This window comes from Dasypus novemcinctus, chromosome 4 (genome assembly GCF_030445035.2).
Source record: "Dasypus novemcinctus isolate mDasNov1 chromosome 4, mDasNov1.1.hap2, whole genome shotgun sequence".
Taxonomy (NCBI): Eukaryota; Metazoa; Chordata; class Mammalia; order Cingulata; family Dasypodidae; genus Dasypus; species Dasypus novemcinctus.
The window spans coordinates 112,616,217-112,636,141 of record NC_080676.1 but is presented as its reverse complement, the minus strand read 5'-3'; positions in this window follow the sequence as shown (position 1 = coordinate 112,636,141).

The following is a 19,925-nucleotide window of genomic DNA, read 5'->3' as shown; positions in this document are numbered from 1 at the left end:
GTGTATTGCATCCCACATTTTGCTTGTTATATAATTCTAGATTTTTAGTATTTCCTTGCATAACATTTTTTAAAGAGTAAATTGGGAGAACTGTATGGATCATTGATGTTAATATAACTGTAATAATATTGACTATTGTTTATGTGTTTCTTACATACCCCAAAATTGTGGGTATTTTTACTTTTACTTATTTTTAAAACTTAGCATAATTGCATTTAAAATCTCAATCCCTTTCTCTCTCTCTCCCTTTTTGGTTGTTTATTTAGCTATTGATTGTCAGTTTCTTTTCCATATGTACATGAATTATTAGTTTTACAATTTTTAGACTAATGATAAAAGTCATCTGCAAATGTACTTTATCAGACTTAGAAAAGTAATGCAAAGTCTATTGATAAGAAATATTAAATGCCTATATTTGAAGAACAACAAATAAGTATAAGCACATTCTAAATTGCTGAAACACTGACAATATATTTGAGAAAAACGTCAGATTTCTCTCATTTTAGACACATATTTCTCTATTTCAAACACTATTTGTAGCTGAATATTTTCCATCCTCTTTATTCATCATTTTCTTTGCTTATTTCCTTAAATTTCTGTGTGTCCTTTTAGGACATGGCTTGTGGTCAGCCAGAAAGCTGGGCAGTTTATTCATAGAATCTGGGTCTCCCTACCCTTACCATTCTTCCATCTATAATTTCTTCCTTACATTCCAGGTGCTGTGGTTGTTTCCAAGCTAGTCTTCTTTTTCATTGGCACAGAGGATTTTGGGTTTTCTATCAGTTTTAGAAATTCCAGTGGTCCTGACTTCAGCCTACCCTCAGACTAAAAACTCTAAAAGTCGGTAACTCATTCCTTTCTTCTCAGTTTCCACTCCCAGAAATTCCCAACTTTCCCAAACTTCAATACATTTAGGTGAGTTATTTGCTTGTATTTGTCCAGAGTTTTCAGTTGTTACGTGTGAGAAAGGGGAGAAGTCCAATTGGAGTTTACGTGTTTATACCTTAAGCAGACCCCCAGGTTATCAGTAGATCAAGAAGTGCTGAAAATGCTGAAAAGGTAGAATGAGCATAGAAGAAATCCTTGGTGACAGACCCTGACCTTCAGAGGACACTATATGTGGGAGAGTGAGGACAGGAAATGGTGAGAGATTATACCATTTCAGTGCACATTTCGGTCATACAGAGATAAATATAGTTAGAAAGCTTGATACCTGGGGGTGTGAAGAATGATATAATTTCTTTGTAGGAGAAAAATGAACAGAGTCAAAATTATTTGAATATAAGTGATAAATGAATATAAGGGAGTAGAGTCTTGATTATTTATCTTCAGAATATTTACCTGCACTTACAAATAAAGCAGCAGCCCAGTGCTGGTAGGTGGCCTTCCAAGTACTTTTAGTACAGTGCTCCTTGAATTGGCCATCCCAGAAGAGAGGGTTCCTCACAAGAAACATGAGATATTGTGAAGATGTCCACAGACTGTAAGAGTGTGGTCACATGAAATAGGAGGTGAAATGGAAACCTCAGATCAAGCACAATTAATTGCATCAAAGGTAAACAGATAGGTACACAAATAAATTACAAAACATAGATAAAATGGACATATTTCTAGAAACAAAAATTATAGAAACTGACTCAAGAAGAAATAGAAGATCTGACTAGATGTATGACAAGTAAAGAGATTGAATCAGTGTATGGTTAGACTCATATATCAACTTGGTGGGTAATAGTGGTTGCTGGTTTGGTCATGCAAGCACTGGCTTGTTACTTTGAAGGCATTCCATTGACTTAAATAATTAATAAGGTTATTGTATCTATGGCTGATTACATCTACAATCAACTGAGGAGATTGCTTTCATCAATAAGTGACTTCTTATCCTATCAGTGGAACGCATTAAAGGGAGTTGATTGAGGGAAGATTGTGATGAACTAACAAGCAGAGCTCATACCCTCACAAAAACAAGAGAAAGTGCCAAAAGCTGTCCACAGGACCTGCTTTGAGGTTCAGCAGAACCAACAGTGCTACGCAATCCCCAGGAAGGTGAGGAACAGTGAGATAAATAAGCTGAAATGACAAAAGTCAGTTACCAAACCCCTGCTGCAACCAGGAAGGGTTTCCCTCCTCCATTCCCAAGGTATTAAACTGGGTTAACAACCTCACTCACTGCAGCCTACTGAGAGGGAAACAGACATCTTCCTCCCTGCCAGCTGTTTCAAAGGAAAAGGGAGGGAGAGTTGAGGGACTTTCATCAGTGAATTAGACCAACAGAATCTGCTTTGAATCTATGCTCAGAAGATTCAACACAGATACACAGGAAAAGCTAGCCTAAAACACATCCATGGAAAGGTGTGCAGATGAGCACCATCTGCTGGTGGGTCTAGAAATTGCATTGACAAAAACTGATTCTCTCATTATCATTATCCCTGGGAGAAAATCTGTGCCCCACTAGTGAGTCCCTGACCCAATTCTGATAACTTAAGTTAGACAATTTTAAAGACTTAGAATAAGTTGAACCATATATCAAAAAAAGCAGAGAAAAAAAAAAAACAATAAGAAGAGAAATTTGACATCAGAGTAAACTCACCAACATATTCAGATGCCTAGACATCAGCAAAAAATTGCAAGCTATATTAGGAAATAGGAACAGATGGCCCAGCCAAAGGAACTAACCAAATATCCTGCAGAGATACAGGATTTAAGACAATTAATCAATGATAATTCCACAACTTTCCTAAACCACTTCAAGAAATTTAAAGAAAATATGACTGAAAAAATAAAGGATATTAAAAAGACAGTGCATGAGCATAAAAACCAAGTTGAACCAAAGACCTAAATATAAAAATGGCAACCATAAAACTCCTAGAAGAAAATGTAGGAAAACATCTTCAAGATCTTGTGATACACAGTAGTTTCTTAAACCTTAAACCCCAAGCACAAGCAACAAAAGAAAAAAAACAAATAAATGGGATCTCCTCAAAATTCAACACTTTTGCACCTCAAAGGAATTTGTCAGAAGGGTGAAAAAGCAGCCAACCCATGGGAGACATATTTGGCAATCACATATCCAATAAGTGTTTAATATCCATGATATACAAAGAGATCATACAACTCAACAATAAAAAGACAAATTACCCAATTTAAAATGGGTAAAAGACTTGAAAAGACAATTTCCCAAAGAAGAAATATAAATGGTGAAGAGTTACATTAAAAAAAATGTTCAATATCAATAGCAATTAGGGAAATGAAAATCAAATTACAACGAAATATAATTTTACACCTATTTGACTGGCCACTATTAGAAGGTCAGAAAACTGTAAATATTGAAGAAGATATGGAGAGATAGGAACACTTATTCACTATTGGTGGGAATGTAAAATGATATAGTCACTGTGGAGGGCTGTTTGGCAGTTCCTAAGGATGTTGAATGTAGACTTGCTATGTGACCCAGTAATACCATTACTAGGTATATACCCAAAAGAATTGAAAGCAGTGAAACAAACAGACATCTGCACGCTGATGTTCATAGCAGTGCTATTCATGATTGCCAAAGATTGGAAACAATCCAGGTGTCCATCAACTGATGAATGGATAAACATATTATGGTATATACACACAATGGAATATTATACAATGTTAAGAAGAAAGGAAGTCATGAAGCATATAACAACATGAATGAACCTGTTGAGTGGAGCAAGCTAGACACAAAAAAACAATTACTGTATGATTGTGCTATTAAGAACTACATGATTTGTGTAAACTCATGGAGTTAATAATTAGAACATTGGTCGCCAGAAAATAGAAGGTGGGTAAAGGATGGAAAGCTGAGGGTTAATCTATGCAGAATTGGTTAAAAGGTTGTTTGTAAATGTTGGAAATGAATAGAAACTGTTAAAGCATATCATCTTATTTGTAACTAGCAATTCTATTGTATTGGTATGAGAGTGGCTGAAAGGAAAAGTCTAAGGTCATATATAATACTAGAAGGAAAGCTAAAAACTGTAGCATGGAACTGTATAAGATAATACAATCTCATGTAAAACACAAATATGGGTGATATTGCATATATGACTGTTTTTACAAAATATAAATACAAGTATACTAGAGAGAAAGGAAAAGAATAGCAGGTATGTATGACAGAGGAAGCACAGAGAGATTGAGAGGTAAAGAGTTTTGTTTGTTTTTATTGTTATTATTGGAATAATGAAAATGCTCTAAAATGATTGAAGTGATGAATGCACAAATATGTGATTACAGTGAATACCATTGATTGTATACTTTGGATGGATTTATGCCTTACTAATATGTATCAATAAAATGGATTTTGTTTTAAGAAAAAGAAAAAGTGATGGTTTTAGCAATCAGAAGGCAGATAATTTTTATCTCTACTTCTGACAGCCAGGTCCTCCTGGGAAATTCATCATGGACATTCATCAGAGTTCCTGCCTTGCAGACTGCCTTACAGAATTACATTTTTGCACCCCACAGTTGCATAAGACTATCTTATAAAATCTCATACCAATAGATACAACCTATTAGTTCTTTTTACCTAAAGAACCATCACTAATATAATCAATAATCAAAAAATTCCCAATAAAGAAAGGTCCAGGACCAGAAGGCTTCATTAGTATATTTTACCAAACATCTGAAGAAAAATTAGTGCCAAACTTTTTCAAACACTTCCTAACTTATGTAAGACTAGAACCATCTGAATACCAGCGTGACATAAATATTTCACAAGAAAAGAAAATTATAGATCAATATCTGATCATTAATATAGATCCAAAAATCCTCACCAAAAATAGTAGCAAACTGAATCCAACAACACAGCAAAAAAATTATACACCATATTCAAGTAAGATTTAACCCAGAAATACAAGGGTGGCTCAATATAAGAAAATCAATCAATGCAATACACCACATTAATAGAATGAAGGGAATAAAATGCATAATCATCTCAATTGAAGTAGAAAAGATATTTAACAAAATCCACACCCTTTCTTTGTAAAACTCTTATAATTTAAACCACATTTGGATTTTCTGAGAAGACTTGAAGCTTAAAAAATAACAAAAAAATATAACAACATATGTTAGGATTGGAGACACCATAAAATTTGAGACAGATATAGAATACACAAGGGTTTTGGTAGTTACCAATTAGTTCTTTTATCATACTAAATTGTTTATTAGAAAACTGTGCTTTAATAAACATGGAAAAATCACATATTAAATATTTTACAAATATTTTGTATTTTTCATATACAGCAATACCTTAATACTTGACTGCTTTGAAACTCATCAAACATCATACTCGATGCATTCTGATATGAAAATTTTGTCCTGGTACTCATTATTTGGTACTCAGTGCACAAGCTAGAACTTGTGGATGTCAGTTGCCTCATGATTCACTACACTTTCCAGATGAAACAAAGGGTTGTGGGTTAGTGATGCAGTAGCTCTTGCTCTGTGCACATCCCATTGCAGTCTTATCTTAGCTTCTGTTATTTTGTGTATTTTTGCATTTTTTTTCCTCATCATGTTTCCTGAGAAAATGAGCAGTGATTGCACTGAGCAGAAAAAAGAAAAACCAAAATTACTTTGCAAAACCATTGAGAATAAAAAGAAATAGTAAGTAAATATTAGAGTAATATTTGCGTTACTAATCTTGCTAGGCTATACATTATGCCTAGATCAACGGTCTCCACCATCATTAAGAATAAAGAAGTAATAAAAAAAGGCTGATATTGTGAAAGGAGTTAAAGCAGTAACATTCCCAAACACTAGAGGAAGTTGAAAAGCTGTTATTCGTTTGGGAAAACAAGAAGCAGTTAGCAGGCAACAGTGTTTTGAAAGCTATGATATATGAAAAAGTTAAAGTGTTGCATGCCAATCTTTGAAAAACAAACCAAAACCTAGTGATGAGAGTGTTGAAGTTCTTAAGGTCAGACATCGTTGGTTTGATAATTTTAAAAAAAGGACCAGCATCCAAAGTGTCATGAGCTATGGCAAGGCAGTGAGTGTTAAGGAAAAGGTCTGCCGATGAATTTGTCAGTAAAGTTCAAGACTACCAAGAAGCTGAGGGTTCTATTCCACACTAAGTTTTTAAATGTCATGAGGCTGGAGTTTAAAAAAAAAAAAAAATTTGAGTAGAACCTCCATCACAAAAGAGGAGCAGGCATTACCAGGCCAAAATGTATGACCAGAAGCTGTGACTCAGAGAGACTTTGAAGGGTTTGAGACTGATCCCAAGCCTGTAGGTATGGAGAGTACAGTTGTGCATGATACTGTATCTTTGAACTAATTCATGGGTTTGGAGTTTGATGCTATTGATGTTGAGGAGTTAGTGGAGGAACATCATGAAGAGCTCAGCACTGAGGAGGTGCAGAAACTACAGAAGGAGTAGCAATAAGAGGTGGCTGAGGAGACTTACTTAATTTAGGAGGAGATAAGGGGGGATATCCTCAGTTCCTTGATAAAAGAAATGTGTGCAAAATGGGCAGAAGTTCAAAACTTATTGACAAGCAGAAATGTTAATTTATTGAATGACCAAACAATTCCACATTTTTGAGAAATTCTGAAAAGAAGACAGAAGCAGTCCTCATTGGATAAGTTTATAGTGAAGGTTACAAGAGTGTGTCAGAACCTGTAGCAGTTTGCTATTATATATTAATTCCAAAAATATATATTGGATTATGTTTGTGAACTGGTCTGTTCCTCTGGGCATATTAGATTAGATTGAATTCAGAGGTTTCACTTTAACCTGATTAAATAATGACAAAGGCTTTGATTGGGCCATGTCAGTAGGACATTGAGTCTCTGCCTCCTTGGTGGGTGGGGACTTAGAGAGAAAACCACACAGCAGAGCAGACCATAGAGTTTGGAGCCAGAGCCCCAGGAAATAAACACACAGGAGAACACAGAGGAATAGAGATGACTCCATAGCCACAACAGAGTCCCCTGGAAGAGAGATGAGCCATTAGCCTGATAGTTTATTGCTGGCCTTGTGGAGAGAACAGAGCAGTTGAGCGCAGAGAGGAATGAGCCCCAGGAGAGAGACAAGATTTATCCCAGCCTGCAGCTGATATTGTTCCAATATGTGGCAACAGACTTTGGTGAGGGAAATAACTTATGTTTTATGGCCTGGTAACTGTAAGCTTCTACCCCAAATAAATACCCTTTATAAATGCCAAGAAATTTCTGATTTTTTGCCTCAGCACCCCCTTAGCTTACTAAAACAGAGCTTGTGGTGCAAGTTGAAAATATGCAAAAAGGGAAAAAGACACCTAAGTGCAAGTGCCCAATGTTTTATTGGAGGGTCACTCTTCTTCCAAGCAACACTCCATGTAACATCTCCTCCTCACCACTTTCCTCTCACCATTCAATTAGGCCATAGACTTTTCTCAGTACAGATAAAGTGAAGTTTTTATTTATTTATTCTAAGTATTTATTAATTTTTAGGTTTATTTCTCATGTAAAGTAATGTTATGAAAACTTATCTTTTTAAATATTGCCTAAAAATATGCATTGTCTTTGGTTTGGGAATGCAATGAATTTATTTACATCATTCTCTATGGGAAAAAATATTTGATACTCTTATTTTTGGTACTCATCATGCCTCCAGGAACCAATTAACAATGAGTACCAAAGTATCACTGTGCAGTCCTTTGTTTTTGTTTTCATCTTTCTATCACTATAGAATTTACACAATGCATTGGTTCTTTTTTTTTTTGACCACAGCTAAGCAACTTTGTCAGCCCCAGACTTTTTCTTCTTTCTCCTCCTCCTCATGTTTTCTTTTTCTTATTTTTCAAGTCTTGTCCTATTATAGAATAAATTTGGTCAATGGGAATCCGTGCTTTAAGATGACAGCCAAGTTGCATTTTTGCTCTCACATAACATATCCAGGCCATCTGTTCTTGGTTCCATAAGTGACTTGGATAACATCTGTTTTACTTGTCTGTTGACATACATCAGCATTTGGGATGCAGTTGCAAAGAGAAATATGCACATTCATCATTTAACTGATCCTTGAGGATCAGCCAGGTTTCTTACCTAACTAACTTTAAAGTTTTAAAATTTTGTCTTTTATCTCCACATGTTTCACCTAACAAATCATTTTATTATTCTTATTCTAATAAAATGAAGCAACATTCCCTATGTTTATTTCTTCATTTACCTAAGACTGCTTTCAGTGGAATACTGTTGATATCATTTTTAAGTGTTAAGCAACATGTTCACTTGAAATAATTTTGCTTTTTTGCCTAAGACATCTTATATGTGTGTATGTGTGTATTATATATATACATATACAATGAAACTCAAGTTTCATGTGAAATATAACATCAAATTTATTATTAAATATTTTAATCATTATAATATGGCTTGAAAATTTGGAGAATATATATGAAACAAGACTACCATACTTTATATCTTATTACCTTGGAATGAATGGCAGTATTTTGGCTGAAAAAATGTGATTCTATAATTTAAGGAATTATGTGTAAAAGAGTATTTATTGAAAATGAATATTCCATTGCTTTTTTTTATCAAATATTTACCAAAATGGTTTTTTTTGTGTATCTTAAAATAAATAATTTAGCAATGACTAGTTACATCTTATTTTAATGGTTCTTAATCACACTTTTCTTTTGCTTCATCAATAATCTATATTAATTTTATTCTGGGAAAAATATCTGAATATTCCAAGGAAATTCTTGCTTCTCAATAAGCAGATTTAGAAAGAAAAAAAGAAAGAGACTGTAGAAAGACACAAGAAGCAAACCTGAATCTTGCAGCTTGAAATACAGATCAGATTATCTCATGAGTCCAGCAGAGACCCAGCCAAATCACAGAATCAGAGATTTAGTGAAAAAATATTTGCTGTTGAAAGCCACTTAATTTGAGGAGGTAGTTATGCAAAATTATTGCAGCAATAGTGAGTAATACACTGTGACTAATGCATGCATATACCTTTTTTTTAGGAGGTATCAGGGAAAGAACCCAGGACCTTGTAAATGTGAAACAGGTGCTCAACTACTGAGTTACATCCACTCCCCGCATATACTATTTGTGTTAATTATGAAAAAATTTAGGAAGCCTTTTTGCATATTAACTATTTTAAAATATAGACAGATGAATCAGAATATTTGAATACTATAAAATAAATCTAACTAACATGAATTATGTATATATTCAAAGTATCTATGAAATTCTCACATAAATTTGTATGGTGAATTGTGGTTGAACATTTCCATTAAAAAAAACTTTTACAGGATCTAGATGTACTGAACTATTCTTACTTCAAAATTTAACTGATAGTTTGGCAGTTCCTTGGGAAACTAAATATAAAAATGCATATGATCCAGCAATCCTTCTACTAGGAATATATCCAGAAGAACTGAAAACAGTGACATGAAAAGACATCTGCACACCAATTTTCATAGTGGCACTATTCACAATTGCCAAAAGATGGAAACAACTCAAGTGTGCACTAACCAATGAGTGGATAAATAAAATGTGGTACATACATACATATACTATGATACTGATAAGAAAAAATGATTGGGACACATATGACAACATGGAAGAATCTTGAGAACATTATGATGAGTGAAATAAGCCAAATACAAAAGGACAAATAATGTATGGTCTCACTAATGAACTAAATGCGAAGTAGAAGCATGCATAGTTAAAAGCTAGAGTATAGGTTATTGGAGATAGGATGAGGGGTAAGAAGGGGTACTGATCCTTAAATGTATGTAGAATTTTTAATTAACTTGGCTGCAAAAGTGTGAAAAAGCATAGAGTTGATGGCAACACATTATAGTGAATGTAACGAATATGGCTGGTTTATAAATGGGACTGTGGTTTAAAGGGGTAGTTCAGGGATATGTGTGTCAACTGAAAGAAAGTTAGAGAATAATTTAGAGATGAATAACATAGTGAACCTAGAGGTGGATGAGGATTGTAGTTAATAGTACAAATACAAGAATGTCCTTCTATGAACTAGAAAAAATGTACATCACTATTACAAAGTGGTAAGAATATGGTGATGCATGGGAAATACAATTAATGTAACTCATGGACTACAGTTAACACCAATATTGTAATATTCTTGCATCAATATCAAAGAAGGTGCTACATCAATACTAAGGGTTAATTATAAGGGATATGGGAGTTTACCTTTTGGCCAAAGGAAAATGTACAAAAATTTACTGAGGCAATGACTGCACAATTTTGTGATGAAGGCGTGTGACTATAACACTGTGAAAGATAGATGGATAGATGTGTTTAACAGTACAAATATGAGAGTCTTCTCTAATTAACTATATACAATATTATAATATTGTATATATATACAATATTGTATATTGTAATATACAATAACTATATACAATATATACAATATTAATACATGGTGTTAATAATAGGGTATATATAAAAATATACTAAATATAAGCTATCGACCATAGTGATAACAGTCTGATGATGTTCTTTCATAATCTGTAACTAATGCTCCACAACAATGTAAGATGTTGTTGGATAGGTAATGTATAGGAATTCTGAATAATGTGCATGATTGTTTTGTAAGCTTACAACTTACCTAATAAAAATGTATATATTAAAATAAATTTAACTGATAACTATGAATACATTATGTTATAGACTTACAAATTTGGGGGAAAAATAAACTACGTGACTCTTGGGACTTAGGGAATGACTATAACATTTGACCAAGGTCAAGCTTCATGGTGCATGACTTGTGTAGGCACACCCAGCCCTATACACAGACCCCACACTTGCTTTAATGCTCTACTGTCACTATATTGAAATTCTTAATGATTTTATCTTTGAACATATATTTTGCAAGTGAAGATTGAAGGGACAATGAGCATGTTCATGGATAGACAGGACACATACAAAATGTACATCATTATTCCTTGCCATCTCATTTACATATAGGTTCATGATGTCCTTTGAAAACAGAATTCCAGGGGCCCCAAGATGTTTGGAAGTTCAATGAGACTCAAACCGAGTACAAGGTAATTGTGTCATGTCTATGACCGAATAACTAACAGACAATAGCTCTGAGGGGGTACATATTGAATTTGAACCAAAACTTGCATTGAATGCTGATAAAATGCAACAATGTTCTAGGAAACACGAATAACCGAAGGACTCTATCATGCATTTTATTCTTCCCTATATTAATGATACTCTTACTATAATGATTACATAGAACAGAGCAAAGCATTCTTTGTTTTCCTTTCAGTCCTCTCTTTCTTATTAGTAAGCCTAAGTGAAAGTGTTTGTAAAATGTACATGTATCAGGAAATGAGATAAAAGACTATAAAGTATTTTATTGGAGTATTGCCTATAAAGTATTTCCCTTAAAACTGGCATTGTACAGTAAAGATGAAAGTAAAATTCATGCTAATGATTTAAAATTTTATTTTCCTTTTACTTAGAATGACATTAACTATCAATTTCAAAACATGATGAGAGAAACAGATGTGGCTCAAGCAATTGGGTTCCTGTCTACCATATAGGAGGTCCAGGGCCTCCTGGTGAAGGCAAGCTGGGCTGTGTGGCAAGCTGGCCCATGTGAAGTGCTAGTCCATGCACAGTGCTGCCCCATGCAGGAGTGCTGCCCCACAAAGGAGTGCTGGCCCATGCAGAGAGCTGGTGCAGCAAGATGATGCAACAACATAAAAAGAGATACAGAGGAGAAACAATAAGACACATAGCAGACCTGGGAGCTGAGGTGGCGCAAGAGAATGATCACTCCTCTCCAACTCCAGGAGGTCCCAGGATTGGTTCCCAGAGCCACCTAATGAGAATATAAACAGACATAGAAGAGCACAGAGTGAATGGATGCAGAGAGCAGACAATGAAAGTAGGGAGAAGAAGTTTTTAAAAAATTTTAATTAAAAAACATGATGAGAAGTTAGGGGAGAGATCATGGAATGATTAAATAAACTTTATATTTTAGTACCTTTAACAGTATGTTTTCCTTGCTTTTCAAATAAGGAGTCTCACAATTTCATTTTACACTGGGCCCCACAACATAAGTAGCTGACAACCCATTTGGCCAACTATTCTCAGCTGTGTAGGACTATAATATGATTATGGATATGCATATGAATTTATGTTTATTAAAGCAGCAGCCTGTTTTCCTAGTTATGAAGATTGAAAGGAAAAAGTGTGTGTGATTAAAATTAGGATAAGACAAGATTTGTTGGAGCAGGTCTAAAATATTCACTTCTATAAGGTTATTAATAATTATTTTGCCCTACACAAGCACGGAAAAATGATTGAAAGGTGACATGTTACAATCTTGACATTACATTTTGACATAAATTGACATAAAATATTTCTCTTCTACTGCAGCCAGTTTCATGTGTTTTAATTTCTGCCATGCACAGATACTTTCAGGGGAATTTATTGTAGCTATTTCACATTGCAAAAGAAATGATCTGCTTAACTGTGCTTGGAACAGTTGTATAACCATGTTCAAATGTGCAATGTCTATAAAGAGAACAAGTAAAATTAACATGACATCAGGGAGCAGGTATGCTTTGGTCAGCTACATATAATGTTTTTAAGGTATCCAAAAATCCCATTAAATTTTGCTTTATTTTTTATAACTATTGCACTCATATGTATGTGCTAATTCTCTCCTGGTCTTCACCTCTGTATTCATTCATTATTTTATGCCTTTTGCCATTTTTATTTCAGCCTTTTACAGTTTATTATTCCCTAATCTGCGTTGAAATTGAGATAACTTGCTTTAAATGGGTATTTGCCCCTTTGGCCTTAGTCAAGATGTGAGCTACTTTGCTGAAGTAGGACACTCTTTCCCTTGCTCAACCAAGTTTCCACTAGATTTGTTTGACAGGTAGTATCTTTCAATCAGTCAAATCTGTATTAGATATGTATCAGAAGGCATACAGGAACTACAGGAATGACAGCACTTTAACTGGCTTCAAGAGTCACTAATTAACTGATTTGACTGAAAACTTTTCAATTATGTGACAAGATCCATGGTTTTAAATGAAATGCTTACATTAAACATTTCATGGAAAATCCAATTTTATGTTAAGGCACTAACACATTTAGTTTATGTGTAAATGCAGTTTATTCCATGCCAAAATGCTTTTTTTGTGTTTGAATAATTATTCTTTACTATAATTTTTTTTTTTTAATTCGCACAGTGAACTGTAAGAATGTGGGAGAAAAAAACAAACTTTGAAGACAAGCATGTGAAGAAAATTTTACAATTTAATTATGTAATTTTCACATAAAAGATATTAAAAAATAGCAAATTGTCAAATTGTTTCAACAGCTTCATTGAAATCTAGCAAATCTTCAAAAATATTTAAGAAATTTTAAGTTAATAATCAACTAAGGAAAACTGGAGTTTGTGAACCTCAAATACTTATATGTCAATAGTGAAAGACTTGAACCTGTGCTTTGTTGATTATTTTTGTTTGTTACTATATAAAAGCAAGCTCTGAATAACATCACATAATTCTTCCTACTAACTTGCCAGTAACTTTGGCCTTAATTAATGGTAATTACTTCACACAATATATCATTGTTTAGAAATTGCTAAGGAGAAGTGTCCACCTCTACATGAGCCACACACCATAATCCAGATGGTAAAAGCATATGGTACTTCTGAGGTTGTCGCCTCTAGGACATCATGTGCTTTGTCTACATGATAGGATGAGCACACTTATATACATTTTTCAGACCTTGGAGGAATGAGCAAAATTTACCTCTGGGATTAAATATTGATTTTAATTAAGTAGATTCCATAAAAATTTAAAAATCTAAAATCATTGCTTGATTAAGTAGAAGTATGCATTAAATATTTTGGCCTAAGAATATTTGAAGGACTTTGCCTATTGTCACATACAAAATTCAGTTAACTCAATCATGTGTTTTGGGTTGTTTATTATATGGTATTAAATGTATCAATTGACTATGCTTTATGTGTTTACTTCAGAACAGTGCTTTTATTTCATGTAGCCAAAGTGATCTGCAATCTTTTTTTCATGCTGAATTTCAGGTAGAGAGAATTAGAGTCGAGGAACACAGTCCTTCAAAAATTTAACCAGTGTTTTTTTCCTTGCTTCTTCAAGCCTTTTTGTAATACCTGGAATGATATGAAATAGTATTCTGCTTTGCTCATCTGTTTGCTAATTTTGTTTTAACTGCTTTGTGGACAAAAACATCAGCATATATAGGTGCTCTACATTATTTTATAAAATGAGAACAAAAGATGATATGACTAAATTGGAAAGTGATTGAGAATTTTCAAAGAAGCAGAGTGCTCATTCCTTTCTGTGGTGGAAGGCCTGAAATTAAGTTTCAGTATTACGTGCTGTCTTGACAGATGGTAAAATCCCTAGGGCCTCCAAAAACTAAATAGCAAGTTTCCTACCTCACTCTGCTTCTATGGATAAAGTCCCTTAGCTAAACAACTTTATCGGTCAGGTACATTTCCTGCTTAACTCTGTGGAATTACTCAAACAAGCCAATAATCACGTCTTCCCTTGAGAACCAGTGGGCACACCACACCACCCTCATGACCTAAAAAGCCTGCCTCCTTAGCTTCTTCTCATTTACATACCCTAAGTATAAGCCCAATGTGGCTCTCTGTAGCCCTGTATACCGCAGTGTACTCCCCCCTGTGTTATTAGTAATGTGATTAATAAATTGTCATTAATCTTATTTGTCCAGTGTCAGTTGTGTGTTCAGCCATCCTCATAATCCTAGGGTGGGAATCCTGCCTTGCCACTTGGGTGAGGAGGCTATGAAACAATTCCCTGACATATGGAGGAAACTCTGGTTTTGCAAACCTGATTGCATCTGGTCCTTGGAGCAAAGACTGGTTGATTGACTTAAAAAACCACAAAAGGTACAAACAGTTTTAATATTCAAATAATTTTAGAATAAGTTTATACTTGTTATTCTCAGTTTATTATCTTTTCACTTAATTTCTCCAATGCATTCATCAGAGATGAACTTCCCATTAATAATTTTAAAAATTTCCTCTGAAGTTAACATGGAATGCGAGGATATGTCTATATTTCCAATAGTGAGAGGGAAGAGGGAAAATTTGTCTACCTGTCAGAGCTCCAGAGGATATTACCAAACAATTTTACAATAGAGTTGAACAAAATTCTCATTATATCTGCATTAGGAATTTTAACTTTAAAAGGAGACTTAGGAAGACAATCATCTGCTACATTGTGGCTAGAAGTTAATGTAAGAAGAATTTTAAGAGAAAGTCAGATATGCATATCTGAATACAGGAAAAATGTCTTGCGAAAAATACCAGTTTGCTACTAACAACAACATTTTGACAAAGAAATGGTTTATGGTATGAATGCTTTTATGATTGCATTATGATAAAAATAACTTGAAACAGAAAAGTCCAACCTTTACAGTGTGAGATAACAGAACACTCAAGGAAGACAGTAATATTCAGTTCTAATTTTATCTTTTTCTACAACAAAGGGGGAATAAGGAATTGAATAAAATTGTTCAAAAGAAAAAACATGTGAAAATTGCTTCTTGGAAGTTTCATTTCCACATGGCATCAGTGGCCAATAGTGTGCATATTTTTTATTTTAAAATTCTGTCTTGTTAAACATTTGAATAACTTAACCTATCACAAACAAATGAAATAGTAATTCTTAATTCACTATTTGTGATGAGGATATTTAAATAGACAATTGCAGGATTAGTAGTACAGGGTAATTCCACAGGGGGAAAAATATACAATTTTATTAAAATATCAACTACCAGAGTTTGAGGGAGTACTTACAACTTGGTGAATTATTTGTGATTATTGAAAATAAGGTTTTATTTAGATTGATGGAGAAAGTGAGCTAATTTTATGGTGCTCTCTGTTGCAATCTTTGATTTTTGTCTTTAAATATCATTAAATAACTTACACAAGAATATATGCATTTTTTTAATTTGAAAGAGGCACAAGAAATTATGAGAAAATTGACAGTTGTGCTGCTGAAAAGGATGAAATTGTGATCCTATATTGTTCTGTATATAAGATTGAAGCAGGCTAGATAGGAAATCAATAGATGGATCTGGAATCTGGCAAGAAGTCCACATGGACATCAATAACCCCAAGATGGCTGCTGGAAGACTCTCACAAGAAATCCAATTCAGAACAAGATTTCCCCCAGAAACGAGAAGAAGCTCTGGATATTCCCCAAGGACTTTATCATTGCACCCTCCTGGGGGATTGATGGCTGGGATAATCAATCAAAACAGCAATCAGCTGGGACTCTCTCCTGTCATTAGCAAAGTGGTGGAATAATTAATGGTTTAAAAAGCAAGTGGAGGCAGCGGACTTGGCCCAGTGGTTAGGGCATCTGTCTACCACATGGGACGTCTGCGCTTCAAACCACGGGCCTCCTTGACCTGTGTGGAGCTGGCCCATGTGCAGTGCTGATGTGCGCAAGGAGTGCCCTGCCACGCAAGGGTGTTCCCCGTGAAGGGGAGCCCCACACGCAATGAGTGCGCCCCGTAAGGAGAACCACCCAGTGCGAAAGAAAGTACAGCCTGCCCAGGAATGGTGCCGCACACACGGAGAGCTGACACAACAAGATGATGCAACAAAAAGAAACACAGATTCCCGTGCTGCTGACAACAACAGAAGTGGACAAAGAAGACGAAGCAGCAAATAGACACAGAGAACAGACAACCTGGGGAGGGGGGGGAGGGAGAGAAATAAATAAATAAATAAATCTTTAAAAAAATTTTTTTTAAATAAAAAGCTAGTGGAAAGCCAGAATCACTCTCTTGACTTTGAACTCTGGTTCTTTTCTTCTGTGCCCTGCCCTTTCTTTGTCCCCTCTCACATGGATCAACATGCAAGTAAAACCTGGGCATTTATAATCTATAATGGGAACTTGTAGTCTGTAAATCAGCTGGCTTTATGACTTTTCAGCCCTTTCCTCTTTACCTGGGCCCCATGATCTGTTATTTTCTCCCATTTCTCTTACCTTCCAACATTAACAAATTACTGGTCTAACTAACCTGACATGCTCTTGAAATTCATTTCATCAGCATAGTCAAGAACCTAGGCAAAATCTGGTTACAAGATGACATTGAGCCAAAATAGCTCAAATTTATTTAAGAATTATTCATAAATTATGAAATCCAGCTTAAAAGCAGTTGAGGGGAAGCAAAATAAAACAAATAAAAAGCTTTTAGAAATTTCATTGAGAATAAATTCAGGTAATGTAGCTGATAAAATGCTTAAAGTACAATTTAGTACCAACTGTGGCATTGGCATCCAACTCAGAGAAGAGAATAGTCTTTCTGTAGTCAAAACTGATCAAATCACAAGTGACACATTATGTCTACTTCAAATATCATATTTAAATGTGTACTTTAAAAGAACATAATGAGTAAGTTAAGAGGGTTTATGAAAAAAAGATAAGAGTAGTAGTGAGAAGTGATAAAAACCAAATATAACAGTTAAATATTAGGAAACGTCTTAATATGAAAATGTTGATGTGTGCAGGTAAAAGATTATGCATTCCATCATTCCATACTCTAACCAACTGGACTGCTTGACAGATGTTGCAGATGTTCTGCAATTTTCTGCCTCTGTGGTTTTATATTAATTCTTCAATTCACAGTGCCATGCCCTATTCTTCAAATTCTTCTCCAAAGATTAATTAAAATCTCAATGATGCTTTAAGGTCAACCTCTAAAAGTTCTCATCATGTGCCTCCTTGCATAAATGTCTCTGATGTCCATTAGGACTTGACACAATAAGGGTCACATTATTCCTTGAATGATAAATATTCTGGAATTTTATTTCATCCCACAAAAGAAATGAGAGAGTATCATTTTCAACTTTATAACTCCCAAAGTTTTTGGCATTGTCTTACAAATGCTTAACAAAAGTTTTTTTTTAAAATTGAATATTCCTTAATATTTAATTCAAAACAAGATTATTCATTTTTTTATAGAGAGCAAAACAGACAGACAAAAGCAAGGGGGCATTCATACTGGTACTGATGGAAGAATATGCCAAAAGAGATTAAATTGAGCATGTTTTAGAAATTTAATGATGACTGTTAAAAGAAAGTAGAATTTTCTCCATGAGTGCATAAAAAGAGGAAATTAAAATTAACATTAGAAAAGGTATTCGAAACAAAGCAATTATTTTGATAGTTCAAACAACTGCAAAAACTAAAGAAGAAATCTCCTTTTAAAGAAAAAAGATAAATATATGTCTGATTTTAATGATTTTAATGCGTTTAAATTTCCATGAAATCATTAGTACAACAGAAAAATGACATTAATATGCATCATCCAATAGTATCACCACATATACATGTGGGAGGAAGAGTGATTTAAATAATATACATTTTACTTTGTTTTCCTCCCTAAAACATGGTTATGAAAATGGATTTTTTCATTGCATATATATTTTTAAAGATTTATTTTATTTCTTTCTCTCCCCTTCCCCCCTCCCCCATCTGTACTCTGTGTCCATTCCCTGCATTCGTTTGCATTATCAGAAGGAACTGGAAAACTGAGTTTGTTTTTTGTAGTGTCATCTTGCTGTGTCAGCTCTCCGTGTGTGTGGTGCCACTCCTGGTCAAGCTGCGACTTTTTTCACACAGGACGGCTCTCCTTGCAGGGTGCACTCCTTGCGCATGGGGCACCCCTATGTGGGGGCGCCCCCGGGTGGCATGGCATTCCTTGTGCATGACAATATTGCATGTGGGCCAGTTTACTACGTGGGTCAGAAGGCCCTGGGGATTGAACTCTGGACCCTCCATATGGTAGATGGATGCTCTATCAGTTGAGCCACATCTGCTTCCCTTTCCATTGCATATTAAATACAAAATTGAAAAGTAAATATGTATAGATGTGTTCATGTCATCATTTTTGTTCTTCTTTTAACAAATCAATTTCATTGATACATATTAATTAAGCATAAATCCATCCTATTATCAGTGGTATTTGTATTGTGCACTCAACACTTCTGTCAATTTTGAGCATTTCCATTATTTCAATAATAATAAAAATAATAAGCAAAAACCAATCAACCAAAGAAACAAAACTCATAATCTCTCAATCTCTTTATGCTTCCCCTGCTATACATAGCTGCTTTCTGTTTCTTCTCTCTAGTTTATTTGTATTTATATTTTTTAAAAACAGTCTTATATATATAGTATCACCCATATTCATATTTTCCATGAGGTTTCACTATCTTATACAGTCCCATGTTATTTTTTTTTAGCTTTCCTTCTAGTAATATACATGATCTTGAACTTACCCATTCAACCATATCATAGCTCTGCTAGGTATATTTTGATGTGTTTTCACCATTTCTGTTAATTTCCAAAGATTTACAAACAAATTTTTAGCAGTTCTGCACAGATTGACCCTCAGTTTCCCAATCTCTACGCTCATTCTATTTTCTGGTGACCTACATTCTAATTATTAACTCCAGAGGTTTGCACAATATTTAGTTGATAACAGTTCAATCATAAATTATTTGTCCTTTTGTGTCTGACTTGCTTCACTCAACATAATGTCCTCGAGGTTCATCCATGTTGTCATAAGTTACATGACATTTTTTTTTATGTTATCATTGTTTTAACACATCTCATTTTGAATTTAATTAAAATGAATATAGAAAACATGTATATTGAAATTGAGTTTCTTATCCTTATAAAGATTAGTAGTTAATAGCTTAAGAGGCCTGTCTTAACTACTAAAAATATAATTAGGTAGATTTATTTTTGGAAAATATATTAGTAAATGCCTCTTAAAATTAGCAGAAAACAGAAATTATAAGTTATTTTTGAGATATAACTAGAGTATTTTGATTTTGGTGAATTTACCTTGATTAGAATTTTAAG